The sequence below is a fragment of the Hemiscyllium ocellatum genome, chromosome 16 (assembly GCF_020745735.1).
Source record: "Hemiscyllium ocellatum isolate sHemOce1 chromosome 16, sHemOce1.pat.X.cur, whole genome shotgun sequence".
Lineage (NCBI taxonomy): Eukaryota > Metazoa > Chordata > Chondrichthyes > Orectolobiformes > Hemiscylliidae > Hemiscyllium > Hemiscyllium ocellatum.
Genome location: NC_083416.1, coordinates 66,176,354 through 66,201,105, shown reverse-complemented (window position 1 = coordinate 66,201,105; position 24,752 = coordinate 66,176,354).

Genomic DNA, 24,752 nt, shown 5'->3' with positions numbered 1-24,752 from the left:
TGTTTATACCATCCCTTCTAACTTGAATAATCAATAAAATAAAACTGAAGCACTGTGACATCAAAGAAAGTAAAACAGTTTTGCGAGCTACGTATTCTGTATTAAACCTTTGTCCCCGAAATTCAATATTTTTGATGTAACTCTTGTCTTCAGATAATGTATGAAACTTGCTTAATATTACTCAGTCACAGCAACCAGTAAGAATGAATTGATGTGAAAAACTTCTAAAAGGCAGTCACTTGGATGGAATATAATTTGATTTTGTATTCACTGAAACCTACCATTTGTGGATACATCTTTCTGAGTTAGCAGTTTAAGCAACTGGTGTTGTGAGAGAGGGAAAACAAAAGAACATAATTTATACATATAAATGTAAACTGTTAATGTAAGAAGTAGGAACTTAACTCTTCATGTGCTGCTTTAGATGGCATTGGCATCCAACCTGAAGAGAATTACTTGAGGTTTTTTTTTTGATGCAGGATTATGCTTGTTTAGTTGTGCACACTGACCCTGGCAGAGGGAACCAGGCCTAGCATAACCTGAATATGAAAGTGACCAGGTCAAGTTGATATGCTCATCTGTTTGGATTAGAAAAGTCCTGTTCATGTGTTTCTGCTTTTCAAGTGAGTTAATTAGGTTCTACTTACTGCTCTGAAAATGAACTGATATCCAAGTTTGAGAAGGGTATTTGGGAGCAATAGGGGATTAATTTTTAATTATGTTCTTTCACCTTCTTCCTCTCTTCTCCATTCCCTTATTACTGACTCATTTTGTTTTCTTTCTTCAGTTTGATTTTTAGAGCTGCCATTCATATTTCCCTTAAGATAGCAAAAACATTGTTGATGACAATTTCCTCAAGACTTATTAAGTGGGAGAAAATAGTTAACAATGTTTGATTATGGCAAAAATTCCAGACCAGAAATTTTAAAATAGATACAAGATGTCAAAACATGTCACCTGCAGTCGTTCCCCTCTATATCATGGCTTAAGTGTAATGTGCTCAATCAATATTCAGCAACAACAGGAAGAACAGAACCCAGGCTATTTGTGACATTGCAACCATGCAAATGAGCATTATTGGTGAGATAGATGTCTTAAAGTTTATTAAAAGGAATCTGAGGCTTGGTGGCATATGTTTTCCAAATTAAGATGTGGAAAGCATCAACTTCAATAAATATATCTATTTTAATTCTGTGACGCACTATCTGCGATTGTAAAACATTGACCACTGAGAAAATATTAAAATATTGCTCTAACGCTCAGTGTTATGAGATGTTTGGATCTAGACCAATATCAAGTACTTCCTCAAAACCTGTTGAACAGCACTATTCTAGTTTATTGGATGGATATCCAAAAATAAATAGAAATGATGACAAAGCAAAAGGCAATTCAGGTTAATACTGGTGTTTATTTTCCAGATGAGCTGTTGTCATCTGGCATGTCTCTACACTTTCTCTCTCCTCCTCTTTCCTCTTCTTCGAATACCCGTTGACATTATTCTTAAGTTTCCATTTGATATCTGATTCAACATTTACCTCTAATAGTCCATTCCATAGCCTCTTAACAATCAGTGCAGAGAAAAAGTTTCTACTAACCTCTGTTCTATATTTTTCACATTCAGTGTTGCCCAGTGTACCCACCCCTCATCCTAAACTCCCTTTGCCTATTTGGCCACTGTGCATCCGCAATCTTCCCCGTGCAATCATGGTGGAATAACTGTAGTCATTTTGTAGTTCAAATAACTTGAATGTACTGAGAAGGTGCATGACATGGGAGGTGCAGTGGCAGGCTGAAGATCTTCCTATGCTGGAGGCCGCCCTGTGAGAACATGTCAGTGACTTCTTAATTGGACAGTGAGCATGTCCTCTGGCTGCTAATTGTCCAATTCAGGTGAAATCAATTATTAAGTAATTGCTTTGTGGCACAGTGGTAGTGTCCCTACCTTTGGACCGAGAGACCCCGGTTCAAGTCCTACCTGCTCCAGAGATATGTAATTACTTCTCTGAACACCTTGATTAGAAAAATAGGTTTGACAAAGTGTGAAATTGAAACTTGTTTTTGACTTTGTTTAATTACTGACCTAAAATATAATGAATGGCAAAATTGCTCTTCTAAAGGTGGCTCAAGGCAAAATAAGAGGAGCTCTAATTTTAAATGAGAGCAAGAAAGGGAGGAGGAATGGAGTGCATGTAGAGAAATGTGTGAAAGCAACCCTTGTGTTTGCCAGTGTGACACTAGCTTGAATTTAAATCCCCAACTTCATCTAAATGAGCCTATCAGTGCTGATCCCAAATGACTGGGAAACAGTGGTCAGCAGATGAGCAGGGACTGATTCTGAGAAAGCAAACATGTCAGATACCATTACACTTAATGTGTACATCTTTATTAAATGATAAAAAATATTGTATACTGAAAGTGACACTGGTTGCTTAGAAATCCTGCAGATCTCTTTCAGGTGGCTAGTCTGTCAACATTTCTCTACACACATCCTCTGGAGCAAGTCACCTATCTTCTCAACCTGGCTGTAGCCTTGAGCTTCTCTCACTGTTTTACTTTGTGCTTTCATTATGATTACATTTTCCTGGGCATTTTGGTGGCAAATGTGCCCTCCGTGCCTGTGTTTTGTGAGGCTGATACATTACCAATGAGCTGCTACCCACACGCCCCCTAGTGCACAGATCCCAATGAATAGTAGGGTATATACGTATCACCCTTTTTCCTGCTTTGGAGAAATGAGGCTCCACAAGGAAAGCTTATTTCAAAAGTCAAGAAAAAAGCATGTTTGCTTGTCTCTCTTGTGATCCTGGATCCTTCCTTTTCACCTGACATAAAAAATGATAACACTTTCTCTTCTGCCAATTAGAATTGGGCACAATGAGAGCATTGGCTGTTGATCTGTACATGTATCAAAAAGGAACTCACTCACTGATATCTTTAAAACTCTTAATAAATGGTGTTTCTTTCAGGCAGATCCCCAATGTGAATGGGGGTATTGTGCACAGTGGAATGTAGCTGCTCTCATACCCAGGTAGACAGAGAGGTCTTCTCAATCTGCCTGGAGTGCTGGACTCCCAGTTATTCACTGGAGGTCCATCTACAGACACCTAAATTGGCCCACATTGTAATTATTTTAAAACCTCCATTATGTCATCCTTCAGCAAACTTTCTTCATGATCTTTTTTGTACATCCTTCTGTATTATCATCTCTTTTTGATTGCAACATAGCAACCTGAATTGTACACAATAGTCCCAATGTGGTCTAACTAAAGTTTAATAAAACTTCAGCATGAAATACCTAATATTCAATTGTGTGCTTCTAGGAATAAATCTGAATGTTTAGTTTGTTTTTCAAGCCTTGTCCTGTAAGGTTACTTTTAGTGATTTGTCAATTTTTACTCCATGATCTCTTTCTACTTATACACTTACTTAGTTTCTCATTTTCTAAGTAATAAGCAATCTCTTTATTTTTCTTGCCAAAATATAGTAAATCATCCTTATCTATATTTAAATTCATTTGCCAATTATGTACTTATAATTAATGTTGGAGATGAGTTATATGCAGGTGATTGGAGTCAAGATCTTAACTGATTTTTCAGCTCTAAAGTAAAATAAAAATGTTAATCTCTGTGAGCTCTAACATAAGCAAAATATGTCTGATTGTGAAACTGATAAAAAGCACAAAATGAGCTGATTGAATGCAATGAAATGGAAAATTGGTAGCAGTGTAACATGTGCACAGATACACTCATCCCTCTCTTTGGTGCTACTGCCATTGACTAATTTTATTCCAGTATGCTACAAATGTTTGATCTAGAAAGAGACAGAACAGTGTCCTGGAGATGTAGGCAACTGACATTATTTCAGTGACCCTGCTTGTTCAAAGGACAGTATAGTTATCATAGCTGAGGTACTCTTGCTCACTTTCTGTGACATTATTTTCTGAATCAGACAGGTATCATCCTCAATCTAATGTACGAGAAGGAAACCCACAGTATAGCAAAGTCATTTCCCAGTATTGAAAGTACCAGCTATCTTTGGAGTTCATTACTCTTTCCCTAATTGTCCAGTTCTGTTCACTAAAAAATTAGAACTCTTGGACTGAGAGAGACTCTTTTTTTTTTCTGGATGAGAACAGAGTAGAATTAATGCATAAAGTATCAGAAAAGTTGAATTAAAATTTGATTTGATTTACTCCCTATTTTCCTCAAGCCTTTTTCATGACATGATATTCCTCTTTCCTAACACTGCTAGCATAGGATATTTCATTGCAAGCTGTGACCATTGGTGCTTTAGAGCTTGTGTTACAAGCTGCATAAAAATAGCTCATAGTAATTCCAGGATTCATTTTCTTCTTTTGTCTCTGGTTATCAGTGCATAGAAGCAACATTTTGCTTTATAGTCAGGGAACTCTCATGCACAATGTGGAGACGTGGCATGCAACAAAATATAGATCGACATTATTATGCAGGTGACCAGAATCTCCCATGCCCGAAGCCAGTTGACTGTGTTACATCTCTGACTGTGTTTTGCTGAGCCCCCATGGGGCGATTTTTGTCAGCACTGAGGCATTTTGTGTTGGACTATCAATCACAATGAATTGATGATATTTGCTGTCATTTTACATAAGAACCTAATCTTAAGAAATAGGTGCAAGCAGTAGGTCATTTGCCTGCTGCACTATTAAATAATGTCATGACTGACCTGGCATCTGCCTTTAAGTTCAATTCCTTGCCATCACTGCCACCCATCCCCTTTGATACCCTTATAAAGTTGGCTTTACATGTAATGACATTTTTGATTTTTATTTAAAAGGAGCTGGCAGAATATGATGCGTATTGCATGTACACATTTGTGTGACTGAATTCCAATCTGCAATAAGCTCTGTGATTGAAGTTCTGAATGATAAAGGATATCCCAAGAGACAGACGGTAAGATCAGTCAAGAAGTGAAGGTGGATGGCAGTAATAATTATACTTTTTAAATGCAATAAATCGCAGGAACAGATGAAGGAACAGAAAGGTTACATCAAAAATAATAACCTGTTCTTTCCCTTTACATTCTTTGAATGAGCTGTGAATTTTCAATATGTTGCATCGAGTTGGAATTCTTAAGTGGTTTTGGATCTCCTCCACCAAAAGATAACTTTTCAAACAAATATGGTTTTGCAGTGGAGCCAGAAGGAACAAGAATGATAGAGCAAATAAAAGCCAAAACGACCGTGGATGCTCAAAATCAGAAACAAAAACAAACATTGCTGGAAATGCTCAGCTGGTCTAGCATCTGCAGAGAGAAATCGGAGTTAATGTTTCAGGTCATTGTGATAGAATCATAGAGGTTTACAGCATGAAAACAGGCCCTTCAGCCCAACGTACCCATGCCACCCAGTTTTCACAATTGAAACTAGTTCCATTTGCCTGCATTTGGTCCATATCCTTCCATGTCTATTCCATCCATGTACCTGTGTAAATGTTTGTTAAGTGAAAAGGTTGTCTTTGCTTCCACCACAACCTCTGGCAGCCCATTCCAAACACTCAGCACCTCTGTGTGAAAGAAAATGTCTCTCTGCGCCCTTTTGTATCTCTCCCCTCTCCCCTAAAACCTATGCCTTCCAGTTTTAGATCTCCCTACTATGAGGAAAAGCTGTCCACTATCTCCCTTAACTATTCATCTCATGATCTTACAAACCTCCTATTAGGTTACGTCTCAGCCTCCTATGCTCCAGGGCAAAATGTGCCAGCCTATCCAAACACTCCTTATAAACTTTCCAGCCCAGGTAAATCTTTTCTGCACTCTTCCTAGTTTAATAATTACATTTCTATAGTAGGGTGACCAGAACTGCACACAGTCGAAGTGTAAAGTGACCCTTCCTCAATGCTTGAATATATGCACTTCCTCATCACTGCACTACACCCCCACCACTTCTGTCAGGATTTGCCTCTGCTGGAATGGCAAGTGGCTTAATATTAATTTCTTCTGGGTGAGTTGTCTGTCGAGACATAACAGACAGCAGCATTTACCCAATTAGTATCAAAATGGCCTGAGACCTAATTCAGTTCACTTGGCTTGTGTGTTGGAGCCATGCTGCTGGCAAATGTATACACAAATATGTTAGCTTTTCTGTTAATTCAAGTAAAATTATCAACTTGCTGGTTCTTGCCCAATCTGCCTGCTTTTGGTTCAGTTTTGCTTCGAATTTGATGTTCCAAAAAGATGGCTGAGTGTTTAATTATATTCAGTTCTTTTAGCCAGTTGATACCTGAACAATGATGAACAGCTCACATGCACAAATGATAAATATTCATTTGAATAGAAATCCAGTTGGAATAATGGCAGACTGGCAATTATACAGTTGCTTTAGCTATGTGTTCTGCAGGGCTATGGAAATATTTGAGAGTCCTATTCAGTAACTGGTGCAAACCTTGAGCTTGAATTACTGTACATGACAATATCCACCTCCATTCCTTGTTAATTTTATTTGATAGGTCATGCTTGCTTTCTTTGTAAGCTAGGTCAATCCTTTTCATCCCGTGAAGAAGTAATGTCAGTTTCTTACTATGATTGACTGTTGGCCTTGGTATGTATTGTATTCACATTTTAAATTGAGCACTAGAGGGTTCCCTGATGGGAGTGAATATCTCACAATTATGCTGCAAGGTCTCCTTTTTACTGATTGTTGTATTCCACAGAGTCTCAAATAAAATACAAGAGAACAAACCTCTACACAGTGCTAATAAATTTGTAACTAAAAAGTAAAATCAGTTACAAAATAATCTAAGATTTTATCATTTAATTAAAATGTTGCAGCCCAATTACATCTTTACTTATTAATTTTTTAATTAAAATTTCCTCTTGTAATTTGTGCAATTGTTTGAGGAGGCAAATTTATTTAGTACTGAGTATAGATGCTTTTGCTGGTCCTTAGAGACAAACTCCCACTTTACTAAATCAATCCTACAGCTATTTAAGTTACACTTGGGGAAATCTATAATGATTGTTATTCTCCAAAGTGTTGCCGCTTTTCACAGCCATTGAAATAAAACAGTATTTATTATAAACCTTTATATAAGGCTTCCTATTTTTCAAGGAAAATTAGGTAAGTACATGAAGGAATAGGGAACAGAGGATTGTGAAGATTGAGTTGGGTGAACTAAAATGGTAGAAGGCTTATAATGGGAGCATAAAAGCTGGCAAAGGCAGCTTAGGCCCAATGAGCTGTTTCTGTGCTGGAACTTATATGTAATTTGCCAACATAACCTGCTACCTCTACCTGGTCAACACACTGCAGGTGATTTCTGAATTTTCTGGTAAGACCAAAGCCATTGATGTAACAGCAAATTTCTCTCAAGGCATTTCTCTTTCAATTTATCTGCATAACTTGTGGGTTCTTTCACCAATGCTACGATAAGTTACCCAGAATCTTCAGTCACAAACTATTCTGTACTGGTTACTGTCAGCTCTGTCTATTTTGATAACTAATGAATGTTAAATCGCAGCCATACTGATGAGATAAGTCTCCTCATTGGTTACAGGTTCCTTGTCTTGAAATGTGTTTGGATCATTTAAGTATAATCCTTAATGGGAATGAATCCACTTTACAAAAACAAAGCGACATAATTCAATGCAAAGTTCAGTAAAACTGGCAGACTCATCCAGATAGCTCATATCAGGATTGGCAATGCTACAGCGTGGATTCCAAGGAAGGATGCTCTTCTGAGTGTAAACATGAAGGAATATTACTGTCAGAATTATATTAGATTAGATCCTCTACTGTGTGGAAACAGGCCATTCGGCCCAACAAGTCCACATCGCCTCTCCGAAGGGAAACCCACTCAAACCCATTCCCTTATATTTACCCCTGACTAACACACCTAACACTGTGGGCAATTTTGCATGGCCAGTTCACCTGACCTGCACACCTTTGGATTGTGGAGGAAACCCGTGCAGACACAGGGAGAATGTGCAAACTCCACACAGACAGGTAGGAATCGAACCCAGGATCCTGGTACTGTGAGGCAGCGTGCCGCCCATCTGCTGTGAGTACTTTATTCTGAAACTGACAATACTGCACTTGATTTTGAGACTTTTTGATGCTGGAATGAACGACAAAATTCATTTTGTTTCTCAAATTCACCTTCATCTATTCAGGAATTAACCTATGCACGTGCATGCATCTATGAATGGCATTTCTTTCACACTACATCTGTGAATGGCATTTCTTTCTGATACTGGATTTCATGACCCCACCCATCCCACTGGAAAATGCCACTAATTCAAAAAAGACATTTGATCCACTTCTAAGTGCCGGAAGAAAAATCCAAGTTTCATGTAGATGCTACAACTACTATAAGACAACTAGAAGTTAAAAGGAAAAGAAAACGAGTCACAAAGGAACAGCTCGCTTTCCAGATTTGCAACTATCAAAATATAAGTTATAAAATTTTTATGTGAAGGCAAACTGCTCCAGTGCCTCTGCCAATTCTGCTTTGAAATCAATCACTAAAAATAATCTTGAATAACTCTTCCTTCCACTTATTCTTCACTGCCTCCCTACATGGGTTCAGGCATAATCGGAAAGTCTCTAAGCAACACTGAAGGTGCGAATCCATGCCCCTTCAACCTGTGGCAATGCCAATGTGCCTACAACACATTGTAGTTATTTAAATCAAGCTGTTTGGACATGTTATGACATACCTCTGGGCTAATTTAAGCCTTGACCTCCTAGTCCAGAGATAAGGACACTGTCACAGTGCCTCATGAGTCTGACATTATTTTTAACGCTTGAACCACAATATTTTCTTTGAAGCAATTCAACCAAAGACTTCAATTGCTTCCATTCTGCTTCTTCCAAAACGTGACTGTCATTTTGGTCTCCTACGTTCACTTGCATTTCACACGAAAAAAATTCTTACATATTAATCAGAATGGTTTTATTGATCAATAATGGATTGTGCTGCTGTTTATGATTTGTGATTGTTTTCAATGTCAGAACTGTTGGTGTAATCTGCTCATCGCAGCTGACTTGGGATCCAATATAAATGCTTATTCTGGATCAGTGACTCTCAACTGTTTTTTGGCTGCAGCCCCTGAGGAGCTTTTCTCCGGTTCCAGGGCCCCCCTTTCAAACAGGGATACAACACGAATAGACAGGCAGAAAATCAATTATTATTGAACACTAAAAAAACTTGAACATTCCGACATACTGAACAAAACTTAAAAAAAAGACTGTCTGAAATTAAACAGGCCGAACGTGATCCTTGAGCTTGGTGCTCTTCTGCAAGTTATATGATATCGGGCTCCAAATTAGACAATGACAGTCAGAGGTCACCTCTTGTTGTGATATCAATTTTGTTCCTCGATTTTGTTAAAGAAACTATCTTGCAGAATCCACTCTCAACCAAATATGTTGGAGGAAAGACAATAAAATATATTTGCGCTTTTTTTCCCATAGTGTTGTAAATTTATTTGGCAGATCATTCTTGATCCAAAAATCTTTTTGAAGCTGACTGAACTGATGACATGCAGTTATATCACTCAGAAGATCAATCAACTCTCTTGAATTTCTGCCTCAACTTGGGTGGGTTGGAGTTCAAATGGATTCTATTACAAATAGAAAGATATTATAAATAGAAGGGGAACTATTGACTCCAATGAATGTTGTTGCTTGAATGTTTCACTGGTTCAGTTACTAAGGCCCCCATAAAGCCTTGGGGCTCCCCTTTTCACAGTTTCCAGACTGTGGCCCCGTGCAAATGTGTCAGGGCCCCTAAGGGGACTATATGGCCCCATTGAGAATGGCTGCTTAAGATTACCGTTGTGCTTTAGGTTCTAAGACTGCATTTATAACTAAACCTACAAGCTGAAAAAGACTGAATTGCATTTAAAAAACATACAAGCTTTTAGTATTTGAATATGAATAATAGGTTTTCAGACATCCCACTGAGAAAGTTAATTATCTAGTCCAAATTAAGGCCGGTGGTATTGTGAGTGCACTGCAAACCTAATAGAGGAATACGGAGCAGTTTCCAGCAGTAAGCCCCACAGTTATGTTTGATTGTCTGAGATTTGTAGTTAAAATAGTCTGTGTCATTCCTCATTTAGAAAAACATTATTCTTGGAAAGAAAATGGGGTTGTCTGTTAGCTTTAACATTGGGAGGATTTATTCCCAGGCATACTTTGTCAGCAAGATATCCTGTACAAGCAATTTCTAATTTTGTCAAGTGCCTTTTCCATTCATTTTAAATTGGTTACACTAACTGCACCTGGAATAGAATTCAAACAGCATACTTGTTTGAACACTTCAGTACTGATCATGTAGGCGATCTCGACTGTTCTCTTGAAGAGTGGTAGTTGCTTTCAACATTTCAAAGTTTTATCAAAAAAGTTTGAAACAACTTAAAGTTTCAAACCTCCTTTTCATCTCTCCACATTCTTCAATGTTCTCATCAAAACCCAAGCAGTTGCTTCATGGAATCTCCTGATCTGGCATATCTAACTCCCGGAGGTCATCAACATGTTCCTTTCTGACAACGGCTACACGGATTTCAAGCTGTTGGAAAGATTTGGAAAGTTATTTAAAAAGTTAGTAACGGAATGGGCCATTTGACTCAGCAACATCAATTAATCCAACACTCCAACTCTCATGATGGTAGTCAACTGGATTTTAAAGGTTCCTATTGTGAGATCTGAATAATAATTAATAGCATATTTCTAGTGTCACATTGTGCAACAATAAAGAATGTGAAACAAAATTAGGCAACTTCAAACTGGCAGTTAGTGATTATTTCCTTTGGCTATAAGATCCCAAAACAAAAATGTCTCCATGTACAGATATACCTATCTAGTTTACTATAAACATCTGAGTATTTGACCATTCAACACAATGGATATTGAATTAGAATGTTCAATGACCGCTCTTTTGATTTTCCAATGTAAATCAAATAACAATCTCAATTTGTGTCACATAGTCTTTCTTTTCACAATTGTTTGGCATTTAATTAACTGTCAAATTTCATGAATGTCCAGTAATGATGAAATGGCCACAGACCTGTAAATAACAGGTTGGGAGTTCCGTCAGAACTCCATTATTTTAATGACAGTATTCAAACTAGTCTTCATACAGAGGACCTCTTGTCAATAAGTTAAGAATGGCCTGAAATGACTCTTTACAAATGACAGATACTGATCCAATTCCATTGAGACCACCATGGCATTACCTGAGAGTTACCTTTAAGAATCTAAACATTAACTGAGTGTAAAAATGCTTCAGAACGTGGTAAACATTGGACATCTCCTTGTGTAAAAGCAGTGACAACACTTCAACAATATACCATTGCCTTTGGAATATCGTGATATCATGGAAAGTGTTACATAATGACAAATCTTTCTTTCCTGCACACATTATTAGAAACTGAAATGAGAACCTAGGCCTCCCAAACTTAGAGCAGGCTTTTCCTGTGAACTTCACAATTAGTCATCTTTCTTTGTTCCTGAAGGATGGACCGGGCATTTGATTAAGCTGGAGGGCTGACAAACAGACTGAAAAAAAGACAGAGGTTACCATGAAATTTCAATGTGAGCAAGGTATACTAAAACTGAGGGACTCTCTCACCAACATTTCTGAAGCATAAACAGCACAATGGTTTTTAAGCTCAACAACTGCTTTGGCTTGGAGTGAGGAGAAGTTGTAGAACACCTCCAGAGGACAGCTTGAAGCTCCTGTTTAACTCGGGTCCACAAGGAGGGCTTCTGAGACGACGCTAAAATTATTTGAGTTAAATTCTGGTCAAACACCAATTTAGAGTAGAAATGTGAAACAAAGCAACCATAATTTTGTTAAATTTGGTGAATAAATGCAATCTTACATTTAAAATGCTTTAATGGTTTTAAAACGCAACCAGACAAATATATGAGAGAGAGAGAGGGTCACGGAAAAATAGCCTGAAAAGCGGAGAGGAGGGAAATAGAATGCAATGGATTGGGATAAATATCAGTGCATACAAGCTATTCCAAAAGATTGTTTTTGAATTATAGCTTCTCTGCAACTCTACATAGTACAATCTAATTATATACCTGCATAATTCTGTCAATAAGTCAAAAGAATGGTAGTTTCAGCTGGGTCAAAAGAGATAAATTTGGGAAGTGAACATAAACATTTCAACAATAAAAATTGAGAGAGGCCTATGATTACACTAACTGCTCTGTAATTTGCAAGTAACCATTATGTTCTCAAATGAATTGATTTATGATCCATATCAGGAAGTCTGATAACCAACATCAATTTCTGGTTGGTTAGAATCATCATAGAATCCCTGCAGTGCAGAAACAGGCTGTTTGGCATAGCAAGGCAAAAGTGAGGACTGCAGATGCTGGAAACCAGAGTTTAGATCAGAGTGGTGCTGGAAAAGCACAGTAGGTCAGGCTGCAATCGAGGAGCAGGAAAATTGATGTTTCGGGCAAAAATCCTTCATCAGGAATGGATGACCTTTGCCTGCAACGTCAATTTTCCTATTTGGCCCAGCAAGTACACTCTGACCATCTGAAGCATATCCCTTCCAGACCCATTCCTCTCACTTACACATCCTTGAATACTGTGGGCGATTTAGCTTGGCCAATTCACACAACCTGCACATCTTTGGGCTGTGGGAGAAAACCCACAGGGAGAATGTGCAAACTCCACACAAACAGTCAACCAAGGCTGGAATTGAACCCAGGTTCCTGGCACTGTGAGGCAGCAGTGCTAACCACTGAGCCACTATGCCACCCTAAGTTGTGAGGTTTTTCTTTTGTGTTTTTCTGTGGTTTGGACCAAAAACATTCTGTATTTGATTGGATTGTTTTGGGCACCTGTAGCCATAATACATTATTAAGCAATACAATGCTCAGATGACACCAGCAAAATCTCTGTTGAGTAATACTTGCAAGAATTTAGTTCATATTTGAGGGTGACCAGCAAACAGAAATGAACATCAATAAAAAAAATCTCAAAGGCTTCCCTGTGACTGAACACGTCAGTGAGGAACACAGCTACAGCAATTTTGTACTCTTGAACCTAGACAAACTGGTGACATCCCCATGTTTATGACAGGTTGGGAATAGAGTCATAGTGATGCACAGCACAGAAACAGACCTTTCAGTCCAACTTGTCTATGCTGACCAGATATCCTCGATTAATCGAGTCCCATTGCCAGCTTTTGGCCCAGATCCTTCTAAACCCTTCCAATTCATATACCTATTCAGATGCCTTTAAAATGTTTTAATTGTACCAGCCGCCACCACTTCCTCTGGCAGCTCATTCCATATATATACCACCCTCTGCATGGAAAAGTTGCCCCTTAGGTCCCTTTTAAATCTTTCCCCTCTCACTTTAAACCTTCGCCCTCTAATTTTAGGACCCCACCTGAGGGAAAAGACCTTGTCTCTTTACCCTATCCATATCCCTCATGATTTTATAAACATCTACAAGGTCAGCCCTCAGTCTCCAATGCTCCAGGAAAAATAGCCCGACTCTATTCAGCCTCTCTCTATACCTCAAACCCTCCAACCCTGGCAACATTGGTCAATCCTTTCTGAAGCCTTTCAAGTTTCACAACATCCTTCCTATAGCAGGGAGACCAGAACTGCACACAATTCCAAAAGTGGCCTAACCAATTCAGCAATGAGTGATGAAAGTCTGACACAAATGGCAATAAAAGTTTTACAGTGTGATATTTCATTAAGCAATTCAAAAAGAAAGTAGCCAGACAAAATGAAATGCAACTGTTTTTTGTATCCTATAATGTTTAACTGAAACCTAAAAGTACTTGTTTGTATTGAGGCTGATTTTCTGCAATAAATTGTCTGTACAACGGTGAAAAGGTTCTTCTGTTATTTTCTTTGAAGTACTAACTAGAAAATGGTTCTAAAGTACAGGATAGGTTTTAAGAAAAAAACTAGTCTGGCAAGAGTACATGTGCGATAGAGTCATAGAGGTGTACAGCACCAAAACAGACCCTTTGGTCCAACTTGTCCATGCCGACCAGATATCCCAACCCAATCTAGTCCCAACTGCCAGCACCCGGCCCATATTCCTCCAAACCCTTCCTATTCATATACCCATCCAGATCCATTTTAAATGTTGCAATTGTACTAGCCGCCACCACTTCACCTGGCAGCTCATTCCATACACATACCACCCTCTCCGTGAAAACTTTGCCACTTAGGTCTCTTTTATATCTTTCCCCTCTACCTAAACCTATGCCCTCTAGTTCTGGACTCCCTGATCCCAGGCAAAAGACTTTGTCTATTTATCCTATCCATGTCCCTCATGATTTTATCATTCTCTATAAGGTCACCCTTCAGCCTCTGACACTCCAGCCCTAGCCTATTCAACCTCTCCCTATAGCTCAAATCCTACTGATGTGGAGAAAAATCTTTGCAATGTCTCCATCAAACCTTAAAAGATCAGTTCAACTCACTAAAGCCCAACTTGCTTCATGAGTACACAATTTCTAATTGCTGTCACCTTCCCCATGAAATTAGATGGTGCAAATTCCTGATATGTAAGTCAGCATGAGTATCTGGACCATGCAGTTCATCTAAAGCTTGTCTCAGTCATTGGAGTGTTCTTTCACAACAAAGTTCTTGCATATTCCATGTCCAGTGTCCTACTCATTTTTTTTATTTGTCAAGCCAACACTGGCAAACCACCACATCATCATTTGGTTTTTGGACCAACTCAGGTAACTCAGACACTACTTCAATACTTCTGTACTTCAACGGAGCTTAGGCACAGCCATAACTTGAAAGTGTCTGCCAGGTTTATTTGCACACACATGAATCTTATGCACCTGTGTTGGATGCATCCTTTAGCTCTTAGCTCTTTCTTGGCACACATTCACTTTGCACCTACGTGGAGGCTGCCAGTCTCTGGCCATTTCACACTCACTAGTTTAGCACTGATATATGGCTGCCAACCTTTATGAGGCTTGCATTACTTTCTTAATACACAGACGTCAGTGTTCAGTTATAGGCTTCCAATCTCGAGGTGGCTCACATTGCTTTTTTGTGTAGAGTCTTTAGTGGTCAGTCACAGGCTGCCTATCTCTGTGATCTGCATTGCTTTACAGCTCAGAGGGATAGAAAGGCATCTTATCAGAGAGAGGAACACTTAACAGTCAAGGATATGGGCATGTCACCATATAGAACCAGATTGTATCAATGTCACAATTCCAGCAGACGACAATAATTTATGAGGTATACACATTGCCTGTGTTTCAACCAGATGGGCAAATATGGAACTCAATGGCAAATTTCCTCATAAAGAGGGACTGCAGTCAATCAGAACATATTCTCAGAGTCAGCCAAAAATGCTCAAGCTATTTCATTCTAGACGGTTGTCCATTGTCAGTCAGGCACTTGTCACTATCAGAGTTTGGGAATCAATGTTTCACAGGGATTGGGTGCAGTTAGTGCTCCAGGGGAAATGTAAACAGTCGGAGGATTACAGGTAGCTCAGTTGAAGAGCCCTGGAGGCACCTGCGCAGGGTCAGGCCATGGTCAGTTTGCTCTGTCCTGCCAAATTAGTCTGGGGTCTGGATTACAGTGAGTATGAGGACCATCTCCTAGCCTTGAAGGGCAGTGCACTCCCATGAAAAGCTGACATTAGAATGAACACAGAAAACAGTTGTAACCAAACCACTAAATGTTTTCAAGAAGTTAGATATTGATCATAGGGCTAAAGAAATCAAAGAGTCTGGGGACGAAATGTGAACAAGGTACTGAGTTGGATGGCCAGCCATCACCATTTTGAATGAAGAAGCAGGCTCGAAGGGCGGAATGACCTACTCCTGCCCTTACTTTCCAGATATCTGTCTTAAAGATGTACACAGTACCAGGAAAACAAAAGGCTGTTTTTAATCCATCTTCACAAATTTTTTTTCTCACTGTTGCAATTCCAATTTTTTCATCTTGCCATATTTTCCCAGCATTCGCGCCATTGCCCATGCTGCTTAATGGAGTTAAAGATTCTGCCCACTGTATCAGAACCCTTGAAATATTTTAATTTCAATGCATTGTGGATAGACTGAGAAGAAAGACTAATTAGGATGATATATTTGCAGCTTGATGTATAAATAAAATTAGATTAGACTTACAGTGTGGAAACAGGCCCTTCGGCCCAACAAGCCCACACCGACCCGCCGTGGGGCGGCACGATGGCACAGTGGTTAGCACTGCTGCCTCACAGCGCCTGTAGACCCGGGTTCAATTCCCGCCTCAGGCGACTGTCTGTGTGGAGTTTGCACATTCTCCCCGTGTCTGCGTGGGTTTCCTCCGGGTGCTCCGGTTTCCTCCCACAGTCACAAAGATGTGCGGGTCAGGTGAATTGGTCAAGCTAAATTGCCCGTAGTGTTAGGTAAGGGGTAATTGTGGGGGTATGGGTGGGTTGCGCTTCGGCGGGTCGGTGTGGGCTTGTTGGGCCAAAGGGCCTGTTTCCACACTGTAAGTCTAATCTAATCTAATCTAATCTAAAAGGAAGAGTTCAAAGCAGTGAATTGATTGAAATAAAGAATTGAAACAGAGGATGACAGAGAAAGTTACAAATTGAGAAAGGTTTTCCGATCAGTGAAACTTTCTTTCTCTTGTATTGTATTAGGATATGAGGCAGAAGAAAAGTCACCACAAATTTTGGAGGAAATTTATGGATTGGATTAGCTTGGACTGAATTGAATTGTTCAGAGGCAATGTTTAGCATGGAAAAGATAACCAAATCCTTTTGAGGATTTGCAGTGAAGCAGATATGGGACTTTTATTGGAGAACAAAAAGTAATTGTAAGATCATGAACGTGTAAGAGTGGGCAATTTAATAGCCTACCAACATCTGAAACATTGAAAGGTCATTGATGGAAAGGTCGAAATTAGGTTCCTCAGGATTCTTTCAATCTTGTGACTATCTTGAGAGATTTCACGATATAAAGATCCAAAATGATATCCTGATAGAAGCCTTAAGAGCTATCTAATCTTGGCACCATACAATATTAGTGCACTGTTTCATTACTGCAGCATGTTCCTAAATGGTCAATAGGATATGTAATGTACAGAGGCTTGAAAGTAAACATCAAATAATCAATACATACTTTCCTAAGTTCCATGAAGGATGCTGAATAAGATTGTGTTTGCCACATCACTATATTTTTAATAAATAATAGGCTGACTGTAAAGTTACGGCTAAAATTGACCATTTTCTTCATTCACTCATGGGATGTGAACATTTCTGGCTAGGTCAGCATTTGTTGTCTATCCCCGACTTCACAGATGGCAGTTAAGAGTCGACCACATTGCTGTGGATCTGGAATCACATGTGGGACAGACCAGGTAAAGGATGGCAGATTTCCTGCAAGAAGTCCGATGACTGTGGTGGACTTGATTTCATGATGTTGAGAGTATTTTGTTTAATTACATTGACAAGACTTTAGTGAGCTCTGCTGGCTTCAGATATGAGTTGGTTTTAATGGAATTTCTTGGGTTACAATAGAAGATTGTGATGAAATCTTCTGAGTTCAGTTGCGTAGTATCTGATGAATTTAACTGGATTATGGGTAGTGAAGCTTTATATTCATGTATTATTTAAGAATCTCCATCAGAAAGTGCGTGTGAAAATTTATAATCAGTTTGTTTTAACTGTATAAGTTGTACAAAATAATATTGTTCACTCCAACTGTCTGTGTTAATTACACTTACTAATCAGAATAATTTGAGATTAGGTTTTGTTCATCATCATGTCGACATAATATAATATTGTTGAAAGTGTGGTGCTGGAAAATCACAGCATGTCAGACAGCATCCGAGGAGCTGGAGAATTGATGTTTTGGGCATAAGCCCTTCATCAGGATAAAGGGCTTATGCCTGAAACATTGATTCACCTGCTCCTCAGATGCTGCCTGACTTGCTGTGCTTTTCCAGCACCACCTCTTGACTACGATCTCCAGCATCTGCAGTCCTCACTTTCTCCACAATGTAATATTGTGTCTGTCGAAATTGAGTGAAAAAAGATTGCAGTAAATCTTGACCTTAGAGTATTTAAAAGTAACTTAAAAATCAGTGTTGAAAATACCCAAGTCTTAATCTATTAAGAATGAATGTTTTCTTCTGTGGTGAACATTCTTGTTGAAATTGGCATGTGATAGAAAATGTGAGGAGCCTTGACCAGGAGATAGTTTTTGAAAGGCGGAGAATTATAAAACTGTAAATATTTCAGTAAGCAAAAAATATACAGTTCTTCAAAATGCTTTCTCATCTTCAGATGTGTTCCAGTAAAATCTGACAAAAGGACTGAAAAGTATTAGATTTTCTGAAATTCTGCTATGCTAGTTGAAGACTATATACACCCTGATATTCCCCCCTCCTTTTATTGTGGAAGTTTTGTTTATTTTCCCATATGTTTTATCTGAAGGAACTGAGCTGTGAGGAGTAAATTGTTGTATCGTAGATGGATAGTGAGTGGGAATGTGCTACAGCCTGCTTCTCCACATTTTCTAATCAAGCATTCTATTCCTAATTGCATGGTACAGTTTGAAAAAAAAATGCCCTCATTATTTTCAATTTTAACTGTATAAAGAAACTGAGAAAGACAATAGAATGTTCTTTGCAGACTTCACAAATTGTTATCTGATGATTCAGTTCTAATTCCTCGAAAATGGAGTGAAAATAAAGGATCTACTACTGCAAAGATGAATTAATCACACAAGCTTTTACACTGTTGAAGCTTTTTTTTGGTATATAATCTAAATAGAACATGTCTGAGGTCAATGAAGGTCATGTTTACTGTAATATAACTTGTAGCTCATTGTAAGACATCTCCATTCTTCCTACCACTACCTCTGTTGCAAAAGTTGTTCCAATTAATATAAGATTTTATCTTGTTGAATCCAAGCTAATGTTTCCAATGATGCATGTTCTTTTTGCTCACATGTCATCCATTTCCCTTCAATTAAACAAGCTAGTGGCTTTTCAAGATCTTGTATGTTTGTTTGTGGTCACAACTTTTGTGGATAGTGACAATTTTACTCTCTTATCCCAGGCCCAAATTATTCAATTAAGCAATTAAATTTTTTTTTTAGTATTCACTGAGATCTGGTGGGTGTAATTGCTAGCAAAAAGTGCCATTTCCCTGTATGAGAATGTATTGTAATAAGATTTGGTGCATTCAACTGGTTTGAAATTTTAATTTAGAATATTTTTGAAAATCTCAACTGACTTCAATGTTTAAAGCAATGTGAATATAGAAGCATTGCAGAAGTTTGTTTCTGCGAACAAAGCTTTGTCTTATATCCCTTTCTCTGAAGCAACGTGTTTCAGATTAGATGAGCAGTTGTAACTGTCAAACTCATTGTTAAGGGAATAGTTCCCAAGTTACATTCTGAATCTTGTACAAAATATTGGTACTCACTTAAAGAGGACCTGTGGCTTCTGCGTCAGAACTGGTATTGTTGCTTTCACAGATCCTACTGAATTATTGTCAACTTTTATTGCTACATGTTTGTAACATCTCAGAATGTTTTTAACATGCTTTGTTTGTTTAATACTTTCGATGTAAGCATCATAACATTTCAGTCATTGGGTTTATACTCTTTCCTCACCTCATTTCTGACTGTGAACCCAAATATTTTTATGAACCCCCAATTACACCTTTAGGCTCCTTTGGATCTCCCGATCCTCCCTTACCCCTACAAGCTCCTTTATCCCTCAATGACCCACCAACTCCCCTTTTTCTCTTAACCTTTGATACCACCCTCAGCCCCTTATGCTCCTCAGCTTTATCATCCCAAACCTCCTCATTTCCTCAATTCACTCAAGCAGTATCCACTATAAGCAGAACTCATATACCCTATAATAATTTAGAGAAGCCTTTGAGAAGTGTACAATTCTGTCAATTGTACGGATACACTTTTTTAAAATAAATTCATGTAGTGACAGGAAAATCACATATTAATCAGATAAAATATAAAAAGTTGCCAGGTTAATGAATAAGATTGAGTTCTGCTTCTCATTAGTTGGAGGATATTTCACTCTGATTTAAGTTGCCTGAAAGCTATAGTTCTGACATAGTATTGTTCTGTTATCTCAACAAACAAATCAAATCCTTTGTCCAACTCACAATAATCCAAAAAAGCTTTCCTAATTCAGGCCTTCCTGAAATGAGTTAAGGAACAGTTATACAAATTTGGAATTACCCAAAATCCTTTCTCGTATAGGCACATTCATTTGAAATCACTCCTCTTGATTTATAGTCAAAGAGTCTTAGGTCCATATAGCACAGAAACAGGCCCTGATTTAGTGTAAATGGTGCTAAGCTTCTGCAGAAAATATCTGGATGCTGTTACATTGATATAGCGGAGCTAAAAATGAAAGGTGTGTGGTTTTACTTTTTCCTCCAGTGTTCGCTCTATTCCATTACGTTATTTTACCTATAACATAATGCAAATGCCATGTAAGTTGATAAGCTTTGTTTACAACCAGGAATAATCTGTATCAAAATAAAATTCCTGTTTGGGATTTAAGACATCATTCAACCTGATGATTTGTCAGGATGGACACATCTAAATAACGACCTTACAGCTCATGTCAGGCACTCCTTACAATCTTGCTGTGGAAGTAATCTGTGTATGTTTGTCCTCATAACTCTCTCTCTCTCTCTCCAAAGTGCATACAGAGGAAATTCTTTTTCAGATAAAACATTAAATTAAGATCATATCTGCTTGTTGAAGTGGACATAATGGATCCCACTGAACTATTTGAAAACCAGCAGGGAGTTATTCCATTGTCCTAAGCAGCAATCATCTCATAAAATCAGCTAAGTGGTGGCACATCACGTTTGCTGTTTGTCAGACCTTGTAGTGTTCAGGTTGGCTGTCGCTTTTTTCTAATGTAATGAAGGTGCTGAATGCGATGAGAAGCACTTTTAATTGTCTTGAGATCATGCTTTTCTGCTCCAACATTTATTTTATTAACCAAGCCAGTGTTGGAGACATTGTTCCATTTCTGTAAAACGTTCAGATGTGATACGAGTCCTCCATATTTATTACATTATGTAAACTGCTACATTCCTAAGCATCATAAAGGCTGCAGAAAGAAAGTCATTGTATCCCACCATGGAGAATCTCCTTATTTTCAAAGCTGCAGGGGGTACTCAACACAGAAGAAGTACAATTCAATCCTTGCAGTCAGGACTAATGTGTAAGTTTTATATTAGGCAGTCAGTCATACGAGATCAAGGCTCAGCAACTGCTAAGAATGAGATTTACAAAATCCAGCAGGCTGTGCAGCTGGTGGCTGTACATCACAGCAGGTAAATTGGTGAGGGACGAGAGCAAATGAGACCCTGTGGAGTGGATAATGCTTCCTTCTGGAACTTATTTTCTGTGACACCTGCTGAGTGCTTAAAAAATACTACGGCCCTGAAAATAGGCTCCAAAAGCAACTATAATACATTATCAAAAAGAAAAATCAGCACTGTCCTACATAACTGTTATGACTGCAGTAATGAAGAAGGAACTCAAGAATTCCAACTGTTCCACTATGGAAAGAATTTGACAAAAGCACAAAGCTAACTTTTGTCTCCGGGAGCTTTAACTCCCTGAAATGTTACCTAGATAATGTCCTTAGGAAAGTTAGAAATTTGGGCCGGCAAGTGATACTGGGGATGAATTTTGCTAAATACATCAGACACTAAAACAATGGTCAAAATGGGGGATTAGGCTGAAACATTGGCATAGTTTGTGATGAACACAACACTATCTTAGATTAGATTAGATTAGATCCCCTACAGTGTGGAAACAAGCCCTTCGGCCCAACAAGTCCACACTGGGTAATCCACCCAGAACCATTCCCTTCTGACTAATGCACCTAATATTATGGGCAATTTAGCTTGGCCAATTCACCTGACCTGCACATCTTTGGACTGTGGAAGGAAACCAGAGCACCCGGAGGAAACCCACGCAGACACGGGGAGAATGTGCAAACTCTACACAGTCACCCGAGGCTGGAATCGAACCTGGGACCTGGTGCTGTAGCAAAGGGATTGAATGCATTATTAATAAAGAATGACTGCCCAACACCTTAAGCAACTGGCTATCCTTTAAACTGCTTACTAGTGCTCTTTTCAAAGAGTCCAAGTGATATTTCGGTGGCTAGTTCCTCAACTAATGTCCTATCCTATCAGCATGTGACCATTTGTAAGCATTGTTTGAAGGCATATTCAGAATTTCACTCTTAATTAGACTGGAACTGCAAAGATACATCAGGACACTTTCTGGGAAACTTTGGCAAAACATCATCAATGTTTAATTGACACTTATTCTTAAAACTCACTGAGAATCTCAGCTAAAATGAGTAAGTACTTTGTAACTTCACCTTCTGGAAATCACCAGGAGAAAGGGTTGTTGCCAATTTGCTCAGGTCCTTCTTTATCTGGACAGGGCAGAAGACCAATCAGCTATCTGAAGGATCAACAGTGTGACGTGTATCTTTCCACCCTATGGATGCATTCTCCTCCAGATGTTCTCCACCAGGATCTCCAGTGCCCCATCCAAGAACTTGTGCACTTTCTCCCTCAGTTGCTGACCCATCCTGCAATGTACCATTATGGGTCAGGCCAGCCAGAACCCTCCATGTCTCCAGTGGATATGGGTGTGAGAAGTAATATGCACTCCTCCACAACAATTATACCTGATCAGCACTTCAATGCAAAGTCTACAAGTTTCTGGTGAGCATAGCTCAGCAAGTTCAAATTATGATAATTTGCAATGGGAAACAAATTTCATTCTAAATTCAGGCTTTAAAACTGGCTAGTCTTATGAGCACCTGCTCCCATTTAGCACTAGTGTTTAGCCCCTGGCCAAAATAACCTGCAAAGGCTTGCTTGACACGAGAGAGAGGCACATTTGTGTTGGCTTGAGAAGGCTTTCATACTGTGAATTATTTTGAGATTTTAAGTATATTTTATATTCGTCTCAGCAGAATTACGATTGGGCACAGACCTCCATCGATGGTTAGAGATGTGGAGAACTATGTCAAGTTATTTGACGTTAGTCCAGTTCCAATTTTGGCAATCTGCTAAAGCTTCTATTAAAATTGCACAGTGCCATCTGTCCCTGAGGGGAAAGCTGAAAATGTTGCAGGGAAATCAGTTTGTTATTTTGGTGTAATTTCACAGATCTTTCATAGGTCCACTGCCAGTTTATTTATATTGCACAACAGGCTTCATGAAGTGGTTTTGCCTTATCTCGTTATGTTATAAACAGTTCACACAGAGCCAAGTAACAGAAAATGAACATGCACTTTCAAAGTTCTGCTCTGTGGCTTCATTTTGACTGGGCAAGTAAAACCACATGAAAAACTACACATTGGCTTGCACGGATGGGGTAAGAGTTTTGGCTGCAGTCATTGAGAAAGCATAGTTGCTCACAGCTTGGCAATGTTACTAACATACAGTCGCCTCATTTACTGAGATTGCTGTTGCTTTTGGCAGTGTCACTCAACAGTAAACAGTGTAAAATGGACTGTTGTATTTCAGATTGGCACCCTTTCCACGGAAGCTATCATTTATCATGAAGTGCCTCTCAATACCATGCTCTAATGGTCATTAGTATAATCCCATCACAGTTATTGCCTTGTCTTGGTGTCGTGCAGCCTGCTCACTTGAGTCCCAACAAAGCTTTCAATTAAGAAAAATACTGACTTGATTCATATTCAGTGATTCATTTCAATTCACCCTTCAGTGATTTGTTGAGGATGAATGCATGCCAATGGACCCCAGAGTGTAATATCTATTTTCCATAAAGGAGACAAAACTAACCCAGCTACTCACAGGCCAGTTAGTTTGACTTTTTAAAAAATATTTATTCTTTGGATGTGGGCACCCATCTGGAATGCCATTGCAATGCTGATATTGAGTCTCCTCTTGTAAGGCAATCATTTGTTCTGGGGGATAGTTTGGAGCTTTGCAGTTAAATATGAAGGATTAAATGTATCACAGCAAAGAAAATTAGTGATGGATCCAATGCAGATTTCGAAAAGAAAATTTGTATTCAGTAAGCTTTGCAAATTTCACTGCGAAAATGACAGCTAAGAGGGAGATGCAAGCTTTCTGAAAACCTTTGTCAAGAAAGCATACAGAAGAATAAGGCAGCAGATTGAGTGAGGAAGAGTTAGACAATCAGTGACAATCTACAAATAAAAGCTAGTGAGGGATGTGTAAACAGACAAGGAGGCAAAACAAACAAGTTATTAGACAGAGGGAAAGTAGGTAGCAGAGTCCCACAGTGCTTTTCTTTTGGATTACTTCTGTTCACTTTAGAAATGAATAATTCAGATAAAGGGCAAGAGGGAATTGTATCTAAATATGCAGGTGATACTAAAGTAGGAGGCATAATAAATAATTCTGTCACCCAAAGGATGCTGTTAAAGCATAAAAGTAGCTAAGGGAATTTAGTGAGTGAATGTTGAACTTCCACAATGGTATGGCATTTGCTTTTAGTAAGGTATTTGTCTCTGATGCAACAGTATTTATGTGAGCTCCTGTAACATAAAAGTACAAGTGTCTAACTTGGGATTGAAAGATTCAACAAACATTTACCATAGCTTCTGATGTATGTGTATATTACAGTCACAGGCAGTTCAGTGAATGGTCTAATGTTAAACTATTCAGTTACAAACAGGTACACATCTTCATCAGCATGCAGTGCTCTAAGTGGCCTCAGTTGAGATGGAGTCTTAA